Genomic DNA, 10,547 nt, shown 5'->3' with positions numbered 1-10,547 from the left:
CAGCGGTAAGATTTAAGTCACCAAAGTTCAATGCTCAGGAACCCATAGTCTCATCTGTGGACTCAATACAGATTTCCAAAGAGCCCATATAGTCCTAGCTTCCATTTGCAGCCTGACATAACTAGAGGCCTCCTCCTGAATTTACATCTACAGCTAAAAGAACCCTTTCTGGACTGAGGTTTCTGCTGTACATCTGAAATGGTAAACACCTTAAAGTCCAGTCATCTTTAGTCTCGGGATATAACAAGGGAATTTTTGGTTCTCAAATCTCCAATGCACAACATTACGAGTTACCCTAAACTCCGAAGGTAGCTATACTGCAAAATAGTTTAAAATAACTGATTGTACAATATTAATTAATGCTTGAAAGTCCTGTTCTATACCAAGCTTGTGGCCTCCTGCATTAATGTTCTTGCATTTCAGCTAAACTGACAGCATCAGTTTGATACCTGGCTTTAGGGTCTAAGTAACCCTAACCTCATCAGTTTATTTTGGCTAAATAGCTGGCATCAGGGCTGCTACTTCAAAGCAGGTGATACAATTCTCTGCTGTCCAGGTGAGATTAGCAGGCGTCTCCAACTTCTTGTTTACCTCTGGAAAATGGAGACATCAAATTCTTTTCCAGCATTCACATTTGTATGAAGATGGAATTTATTTATTTTGTAGCCAACTGAAAAGTTGCTCTGGATTGCTCAAGATGAGGAGGTCTCAAATTCATCTGGAAGCCAACAAGCCAAGTCTCAGAACCAAGCAATAGAGTGCTCCAGATTAAAGTCACAGTAATGTAAAAGTCCACATCACCACCCAGCCGGCTATTTTCCATCTTGTAGCCTATCTTAATTCTAGCATTTTCCCCAGTGATACCTGAGAAGGATGAATCAAAGGTCAGCTTCAGTCCACCTTGGAGTTGGTCTTTCATGTTGGTGTCAGTGCCCAGAGCGCTGTCTTGATCCGCTTCTCTGTAAACATAAGACCGTATTCAACTAATCTGTGCTTGCTTTCCAGACTTCCTTTCACTTTGGTGGTCTCTGTGTTGTCTGAACCTTAGCTGGTAAATTCCAATCAATTCTCAAACTTCATTTTTGAGTCTATTTTATTAAGCCAAAATCATAACCCTTGGTGAAGAAATCCCAAGCAGACTGACAAAATCAGCATATGTGGAGACACAGTCATCTTCTTGGAGGTGGTAATGGCAGAAGCAACACGGTGACGGTATCCTCTATTATCTCCATTAAGTTGTTTTTAAGGTTCATTCCTTGTGATTCAACTGTACTTGCATATTCAGGTCTTGCTGTCCTAGTGATAGCTGGGCTCTGGTGGTGCCGTATTGCCCTAACTTCTGTTGATTCTATGTTTACGTTGGTGTTTAGGCATCTGGGTTTTGAATGATTATAGGTACATTTTCTGATTTCTGAGCTTTTCTTTGTAGGATGGGTGCTTTGTTCCTTGATTTCTACTTCGTCTTTGGCCTTCTGGGATTTGTGGCCTGGATTCTAGCTACTTGTGACCTGTGACTTACTACAGAATCTCTGCCCAATTTTGGAACTGTTCTTATAGCTAGCTTGACCTTTGGTGTAGTATGGGGGTCTCTGCTCTTCTGACTAAGGTGGCCTGTCCCTATTCTTCTGACTATTGTAGCCTGTTCTTCTGATTGATATGCCTGCACCAAGTGTAATACAGTTTATGTATGCACATTTCTTTTTCAAGTGTGATAAAGTTTATACATATATACACACACACATATATATCATACACACATTTATATATGAATAGAGTTTATTTATAATGTTTATGCATTGTGTACATTTGTATTAAGTACACATATATGTCCAGATTTGTTTTCACATGTGTGCTTTCAAGGCAAGTAATTTATCAATGCGGTGAACCCCCACCCCACCTGAACTCTAAGGTTACCTGTGCAACTTCAAAGTTCCAAATGAGGGGTACTCCATTGGTTAGAAAAGAAAGCTTCTCTAGAATAATAATCTGTGTTTTCCGTGCATTGTCTGCACCCTAGACGCGTTGTCACTTTGCACTGATTATCCGTGTTTTCTAATTATTACATTCTCTGGCGACTTCATTTGCAAATTGATGAGATTATTTGAGTTGACCTTAGTGTGTGTGTTATGACTGAATTCTCTTATAAATGTCAATGACACCTTTCTTAAACCAAAATAAAATAAACCAAATGCCTCATTACAAATACTACAAAGCATATAAAAATGATAAATATAAAACAAGCATGCCTGGACTTTAATTGATATTAAAATCAAAATGAAGGCTTTAAAAAGTTGTGGGGATCATGTCAGTTTAGTAAACAAGTCCTCTACCCATGTCAACCCACTCATTAGAGATAAGAGGAGTCTCCTTTATTAAGTTAATAGCAGCAAAGTAAGAAGGCATTTTTACCAAACAGAGTTCATTTCAGAGCTCAGTAAATGATCCTGAAAATAGCATTACACCAATGACTTCTAATTGAAATGTAGGATAGTGCTGTGGATTTCACCAGCTGTTCTTATTGGAATGGAAAGCCTCATGAAAAACACAAAACTACATTCAGGGACTTACAAACACACATTTTAGGAAGTCAAACAAGATACTTAAACAGCAGGTTCTATATATTGAAGGCAGAATTATTTATTTATTTCAGTACATAGCCATTCTTTTATGAATATGGGGAAATTTTTCATGGCCATATGTTTTATGTGCAAAACTATTTGTACATCAATTTGTAGAGTAACACTAAGAGTTACCAATAGCATGTTGTATCAATAGTAGCATACAGAACCATGTGCCAAACAGTAGACTAATATAAATGGAAATTTTATTAAGAAATCCATTTGATAATCTTTCTTTTCCAAATGCATGATAAAAATAACTTGTATAAAAATTGATTTATTGTGCTCTGACCTTCCTTTACAAAGTCAAATTTTAACAAGCAACAAAGAATTGAGATAGTATAAGTAATACCGCTGGATGCTCTTCATGGAACATTGAGTCTGGGAGAAATAAGATGCTGAGCCGTAGTGGCATACCTCCTGAAGTGCTACATATCTCATAGCCAGCCATGGGTTTGCAGAAGTCAGCATCTAAAAGGCATCAAGAGATGAAATAAAGCATAACACATCCTTAGTGTAATCATACTATCTCAACCAAGACCAGGGAAGAAAACCACAAAATGAACAAAATTCTCAGACAAGAAATGCCCCCTTTCACTCTGGATTCTACATCATCCATGATAGTACATGACCAGTTAGAAGTTGAGGATAGCGCCCATCTCTTTTTATTGCATTTCCCCATTGAGCTTGTGTCAGAGACAGAAGAGTAGAAAGGTTAGGTCATCATCTCTGATTACAAACAACTCCAACCTCTCCACAGTTTGAGTGGATAACAGGCTCCAACAAAGCATATACTCTTGACGACACTGTCGTAAAATATTTTTTATAGGAGTGTTGCATTTGTTTATACTCTGGGATATTGGTTTAACAATGTAAAATGTGTTGTTTTCTTTATGCTGCATTTGTTTAACTCTGTGAAGCTGTGTTTCTTCGGCTGTCTAAAACACCTGATAGTCATATAAAGATCTGAATGGCCATTAGCGAGGTAGGAGAAAGGATAGACAGGCCTGGCAGGCAGAGAGAATAAATAAAAGGAGAAATCTGGAAAAAGTGCGAGGAGCAAGAGAACAAGGAGAGGATGACACTAGGGGACAGTCAACCAGTTACACAGCTAGCTACACATCAGCCTCACAGCCACACAGCCAACCACCCAATCCACATAGCCAGCCACACAGCCAGCCATAAAGTAAGAGTGAAACTAAGTTCTACAGAAATAGAGAATGATAAAAGCCCAGAGGCAAAAGGTACACGGCTTAATTTAAATTTAAAAAAATGTCAAGAAACAAGTCAAGCTAAGGCTGGACATTCATTCATAGGTAATAATAAGTCTCCAGTGTGTGTGTGTGTGTGTGTGTGTGTGTGTGTGTGTGTGTGTATGATTTATTTGGGAGTTGGTTGCCAGGTCCTCCAAAAAACCCTAAAGAGTCAGAAAGAGTAAAGAGTGAAAGAGTAAAGAACTACCATCAACACAGCACTGAAGACTTCTGCACTCCTCCGTTCCGGTAGAGTGTGAGAAGAAGGCTGCCAGACAATCTGAAATTTCAATACTTCCACAAGACAAGCGCAACCTCGAACCCTCTCAAAACTGGAAAGCATGGAACCTCCCAGCTAGCAACCATGACGCAACCCTCATCCCCTCTTTTCTCAGGAAAGAGTCTGTCCAAATGTAAAGATTAAACACTATGAATCCTCGTTGGAATATTGGGTGATGAAAAGATGAGTAAGAAGCAGGAAGGGTGAGGAGAGGGGATTATTAGCTACGGAGGAAGATGACTTGGAGAGAGAATGAATCCCAGCTGTCTGGAAATTCCAATCAAAAAAGGACTGTATGCCTTTCATGGAGAAATGGTTTCAAATAAACCATATTTGCTGATTTTTGTAGAGGACAACGTACAGCTTCTTTTTTATTTTTATTTTATTTATTTTTTGCTGGGGGCAAAGATGTTACACAAACATATTCATCCCAAGTACAGAAACAACCCTGTCAATTGCAGTGCTAGCATGCAGTCCATCCAACTAGAGTAGCAGTTCTCAACCTCTGAGTCAGGACCTCTTTGGAGGTGGAAGAACACTTTTGCAGGGGTCACCATAGGTCATCAGAAAACACAGATATTTGCATTCGATTTATAACAGGAGAAAAATTACAGTTATGAAGTAGCAATGAAAAAATAATGGTTGGGGGCGCTACATCATGAGGAACTGTATGAAATGATTACAGCAACAGGAAGACTGAGAACCAGTGTGCCAGAGTTTCATTCAAGCTGTTCAGGTGGTGGGAGGTTTTTGTTTGTTTGTTTCCCCATTTGGTCTCTGTTTTTTCGTCTAGGGAAAGGACTGGTGAATTTTTGCTGCTTGCTACTTTGTTTACTTCCTTAGATTCCCAGGACAACCCCTAGGAGGGAATGTTTCAATTCAAAGAAAATTGCTACATAACGTGGTTGTTGTAGATAGCACTGCAAACAACACTGACAACAAAAAAATGGAAAATGCAATACAATGGCCTGTCTATAACTATACAATACAGTTGCCTGTCCTATTTATACACATCTTATCTCTCTACATTGAAATGCATATGACATATAATATATAGAAATGTACAATATATTATGTAATTCTATATATGTAAAACTATACAATAGGTAAGGTTTTGTAGTATTGTCTGAAGGTTCCTGCCTTCTATTGTGTAGAAAAAGATGCATAGGTTTTCTCTCAATTTTGCAGTTTGTGATTCAGAGAACACCAGAAAAAAAAATGCACTGTGCTTGTCCTGTAAGAGCCCAAAGACATTCCTTCCTGTTTACACATCAAGATATCAAATTTTAGATTTATTTTCTGATGTTCCACTTGGATTTTTCAGTGTGTATATGCTTAAAGCCTATGCAAGCTTTCTTTTAATGCCTTCTTAGTAACAGGACTGTGTTCCTCTCCTGTCCAGTTAGCAGGCTTTCTGTGTTTTGGATTATATTTATTGTCTGCGTACTAGGGGAAAATATACCAACTCCATCATTTCTGTCAGAGCCATTTATCTTGCTATCACAATTTTCTTAACACTTAAAAGATAAAAAAATCCCAGTGAAAAATATTAACAAGCTTCATAATCTAGTCACAAGAGACCAAAAGGTATTATAAAAATAGATTGCTTTGTTTCAATAATCATAATTTCATGATTATACTCTTTTGTTCTATAAAGAGTAACTTGACGTCTATAATCTTTCATGATGGACTTCTTTAGTGATACAACTGTGTGTGTGAGAGGAGAGAGAGAGAGATAGAGGCAGAGGCAAAGACAGAAAGAGAGAGAGGAGAGAGAGAGAGAGAGAGAGAGAGAGAGAGAGAGAGAGAGAAAAGAAATGAAAGACATAGTCATGAAAAAGAAAGTCTGTGTAGAAAACTGCATTGCTCCATCTTGTTTAAAGTTATATTTATTTTCAGATGCTATCCTATCAAACCCCTTTTAACACCAGGTTATTCTTGTTTGTATTTTTCAACTTAAAGCACTGTGCATCAGTAACTTAGAGATTCTTAGACTAGAAAAACCACTGACAGGAAAGGGATGGGCACTGGAAAAGAGGACTCAGTGGCTGCCCCTTTTCCAGAGAATCCCAGTTTGGTGTCTAGCATATACATCAGGCAACTCACAACAGCCTGTAATTCAAGCACAGTGGGATCTTTTGTCCTCTGGTTTCTCCAGATATATGCATGCTTGTGCACAAACATACACATACTCGGACACATACATATGAATAAATACTAAAATGGACCTTTAACAAAATAAATGGTTTTCCCCTATGAAGGCTAAAGTCTGGCTGGACTGGTAAGGCAAGCCCGAAGGCTGTGGCAGAGCGCCCCTCCCCTCCACTGCCCTCTAACTGGTTTGTGTGCTTTTGGTAATTTGGTATATGTAGAATTTTTCCCTCAAAGAAATAAATACAAAATATCCCATTTATAAAATGATAGAATGCCCATAAGAAGCATTTTGTTCCTTGAGATATTATCTATACTTTGAAAGTTTGATTTTAAAGATAAGCATGGACTCATGCTGTTAACGCAGGCAAATAGAACATTATGAAAACTCGGTGCTATTTTCTCTTTTTTTTCTTGAACTTTTCAAAAAGAAGTAATAAGAGTGTTTTAGTAAGGCTGCCAGTGAGGAGAGTTTTAATGAGGATTTCAGAGTTGAAGGATTCAGGGTATCTGTTCAGGAAGGACAAATGAAGGAATAAACCAAGACTGAGGTACTTAGCATTGAGACACATCTGTTCTCTTCTAGCAAAATTAGAATAGAGTGAAAAAAGTCCTAATGGCAGAAGAAGCCTTCAGAATGATGAGCAGAGATTGTCTAGAACTGAAAGTGAATCCTGCAGATCAACAGTGATATGAACCATGTCTTGTTTACAATAAATGTACTCATGAGGGAGGCTCCTTTGTTCTGTACCACCCTGAAGCTTTGGCCACTTCATTTACAGTTTCTCAGTTTGGTAACGAGACCAACTAAATGCCAGTGCTTCGGCGCCTTTCCTATGGGATCACCCTGCACACTGGTGGCACTTAACTAGGAGCAGCTTCAAGCAAATGAAAATCTTAACCGATTATCAGAATAAAGGGCGTGACCCAATATGGAAAATAAAATTCAGCTACTTCTGAATTTTGGTGTGTAGAAATCATTCCCTCTGCAATAGTATTTGTACTACAAAATCCACCTGCTAAATGATTGCTGTATAGGTTTGAGTCATCAGAATCTTGGCAATATTTCAATATTTCAGACATGTTAACAAGCTATTGTCAGGACAAGTCATGCTAGCTGAGTTGTATGTACTTTTTTTTTTTTTCTTGAAGAAAAGTACGGAACTCCAGTCTTTTTTTAAAAGAATAACTGCAATAATTCCCATTCCTGATTTGTAAATTCTCACAAATTCATTCATGAAAGGGCTTTTACACACACAGAGATAAATAATAAAATTAAAGAGGAAAGTATATATTAAATATGTGTGCATATAAATTAAACACTTTTCAACATCTTTCATTGGAAAGATTACATATTATACGTTTTGAACCATTTTATTTTTTACAGTATGCAAGGCTGGAGGATTCATATCTACATTAAAAAGTACCTTCTAGCAGAGTAGCAGGTAGCTATGTTGGAAGACTCTTTTACTGAGCAGAGGGGTTTTGCCTTGCTCCTCCTCCATTTTTGGCTGATGCCACTTTCTTCATTGCTAAAATTCCAAAATAGGTGCCTAACAAGGACTTCTCCCAAAAGTTCTTTATATATAACCCACAGCATATTTTCGGTCTATCCAGCATAGCTTCTAAAAAAGGAAATAGCTGATGTTTGGGTTGAGTGGTAACCTGTCTGTAGCTGAGTCATCATATGAGCATCTGCACCATGATCTGGCCATCTAATTCATCAACTTACCATCTGAGCCATCATCTGACTGTCTGAGATATTGTCTGACCATTGGGGCCATCATCTGACCATCTGAGTATCACCTGACCATATAAGCATCATCTGACCATCTGAGCATCACCTGACCACATAAGCATCATCTGACCATCTGAGCATCATCTGAACATCTGAGCATTATTTGAACACCTGAACCTTCATCTGACCTTCTGAGACATCATCTGACTGTCTGAGATATTGTCTGACATCTGAGACATCACCTGATCACTGGGACCATCATCTGACCATCTAAGCATACTTCTGACTAGCTGAGCCATTATCGGACTATCTTGAGCCATCATCTGATAACATGGACCATTATCAAAACCTCTGAGTCTTCATCTGACCTACCTTCTGAACCATCATTCGACCATCTGAGATATCATGTGACATTCTGAGATATCATCTGACCATCTGAGCCATCATCTGACCATCTGAGCCATTATCTGACCATCTGAGCCATCATATGACCATTTGAGCCATCATTTGACTATGAGCAGCAGTCAGATATAATTTTTGAAGTCTTTATGTGTTGCTGACCATCAGCTTTAAAAAGTTTATTTTTGCATTTTATTAATCTGGAATGTTTGATCCTATTTTCATATAGAGCCCTGACTTTCTTTGTTTTTTGTCTGTTTGTCTATGTTTGCCTCTGTAGAAAATTCCAGGTTCCCTTTGATTTCACTACCACTTCTCTCTTTTCACAGGCTGGATGCAGGAATTCACTGAATCCATTCATTCATTGCAAAGCCTCACTGTTCCAGAATTACATTTTGTAAAACCGGTATTGCATCTAGACCTGAGAAACTGGTTCTATAAACACATCAGTCTTTTGTATTTTAATACACTTTTCACTTTAGAAAATAAAAAAAATTATGTTTTTTTCCTGGACTAGCCTTGAAAAGTTATTTGATTCATGCACAATAATGTCCTTTAAATCTGAAGTGCATACCAGGCTACACTTGTTATCCCATTAGGAACACCATGTGCCTCAAATGCCTTATTGGAAGATTATGTCCTTCAGTAGATCTGAAGTCAATGCAAGGGTTGACATTCTATCTGAATTGCCTTAATTTTCTATAAAAATATTTTGTTAATATGTACCTAAAATATATTTAAAAGAATCCTGGTAAACTTCCACAGAGAAGTTTTTAAGTTATCAATATTTTCTCAATGGCACAACATTATTATCATAATATTTGTGTATCTAATATGCAAGGTGATTTATAAGTCATTCCTTTAAATAATGTCCAATACATCATTTTTACTGTACAAAATAATGAGCAGCAGATATGAGGAGTGATGAATACTCTTGAAAATTTGTCTTATATTGATGCCTAGGTAATTTAAACTTTTATGTATTTGAAGAGTTATATAAGCATGTGTTCTTTTTGAGTATTGAAATGGAAAGAAAATAATTTTGACTATTAAAAATTCAAACTGAGCATGAGTTTTACAGTAAAATATGTATATATGCACATACAAAATCACTATGGAGCTTGGAGATTTGATTGTAGAAGAGGGAAAACATATATCCTGATCTACAACTGTCATCAATCTCAGGGAGTGGTTTGCTTTCTGTGACTCAAGAAAGAAAGAAAGGAAGGGAAGGAGGGAGGGAGGCACGGAAGGAGGAAGAGAGGAAGGGAGGAAGAAAAAGAGAAGGAGGGAACTAGGGAGGAAGGAAAGAAAAGGAAGAAAGAAAGGAATGAAGAAAAATGGAAAGGAAGAAAGGAAGGAAGGAAGAGAGAGAGAGAGAGAGAGAGAGAGAGAGAGAGAGGCAGGCTAAATTTAATATTGAATGAAATCCTAAATGGGTAAACACATTTTCCTTTTTTATTAGCTTCAGTTAAACTCTTTTTAGTTTTTATTGTTCGTTTATTTATTTATTTATTTATCTATTTATTTATTTATTTGGTTTTTTGAGACAGTGTTTCTCTATACCTTTTGGTGCCTGTTCTGGAACTAGCTCTTGTAGATCAGGCTGTCCTCACACTCACAGAGATCTGCCTGCTGCTGCTTCCGGAGTGCTGGTAATAAAGGCATGTGCCACCACCACCTACCAGTTTTTTTGATTTCTAATTTTCAGTTCTATTACTTTGATTGTAATTTATATTGTGTCCATCAGGGCCTGAAGAAGTAAAAAACAAGAGTTATTCTTCTGCTCCCTATCTAATTTGCTTTTTCTACCTATGGAATATAGAGAAACCAAATGAGTGCCTGTGAATCTTCCTCAGTTGGCACTATTTCATTGTAAATCTTAAATCAAAAACCAAGAAGGACTTATAGAATACAAATGAAGAGTGTATTTTGGTCTTTGTATAGTAATGAAAAGATCATGCAATTCATTCCTGTATTCAAATACCTGGGATAATTTATTTCTGTATGGTGTTCTTTGGTCAATTACTATTTTAGTCAATTTTAAAATGAAACGATTACCTACGAATAATAGAAATTTAATCCTACTCATATTTGGAAGTTATTTA

At 37.3% G+C, this 10,547-nt stretch overlaps 1 pseudogene; it reads right to left on the bottom strand.

The window, feature by feature from the left end:
- Window positions 1–312: 312 nt before the first annotated feature.
- Window positions 313–8,339, bottom strand: LOC119800300 (annotated as a pseudogene).
- Between the last annotated feature and the right edge of the window lie 2,208 nt (window positions 8,340–10,547).

The sequence above is a fragment of the Arvicola amphibius genome, chromosome 13, assembly GCF_903992535.2.
Source record: "Arvicola amphibius chromosome 13, mArvAmp1.2, whole genome shotgun sequence".
Classification (NCBI taxonomy): Eukaryota; Metazoa; Chordata; class Mammalia; order Rodentia; family Cricetidae; genus Arvicola; species Arvicola amphibius.
The sequence above is the reverse complement of the archived record's forward strand: the minus strand, read 5'-3'. Positions and strand labels throughout refer to the sequence as shown.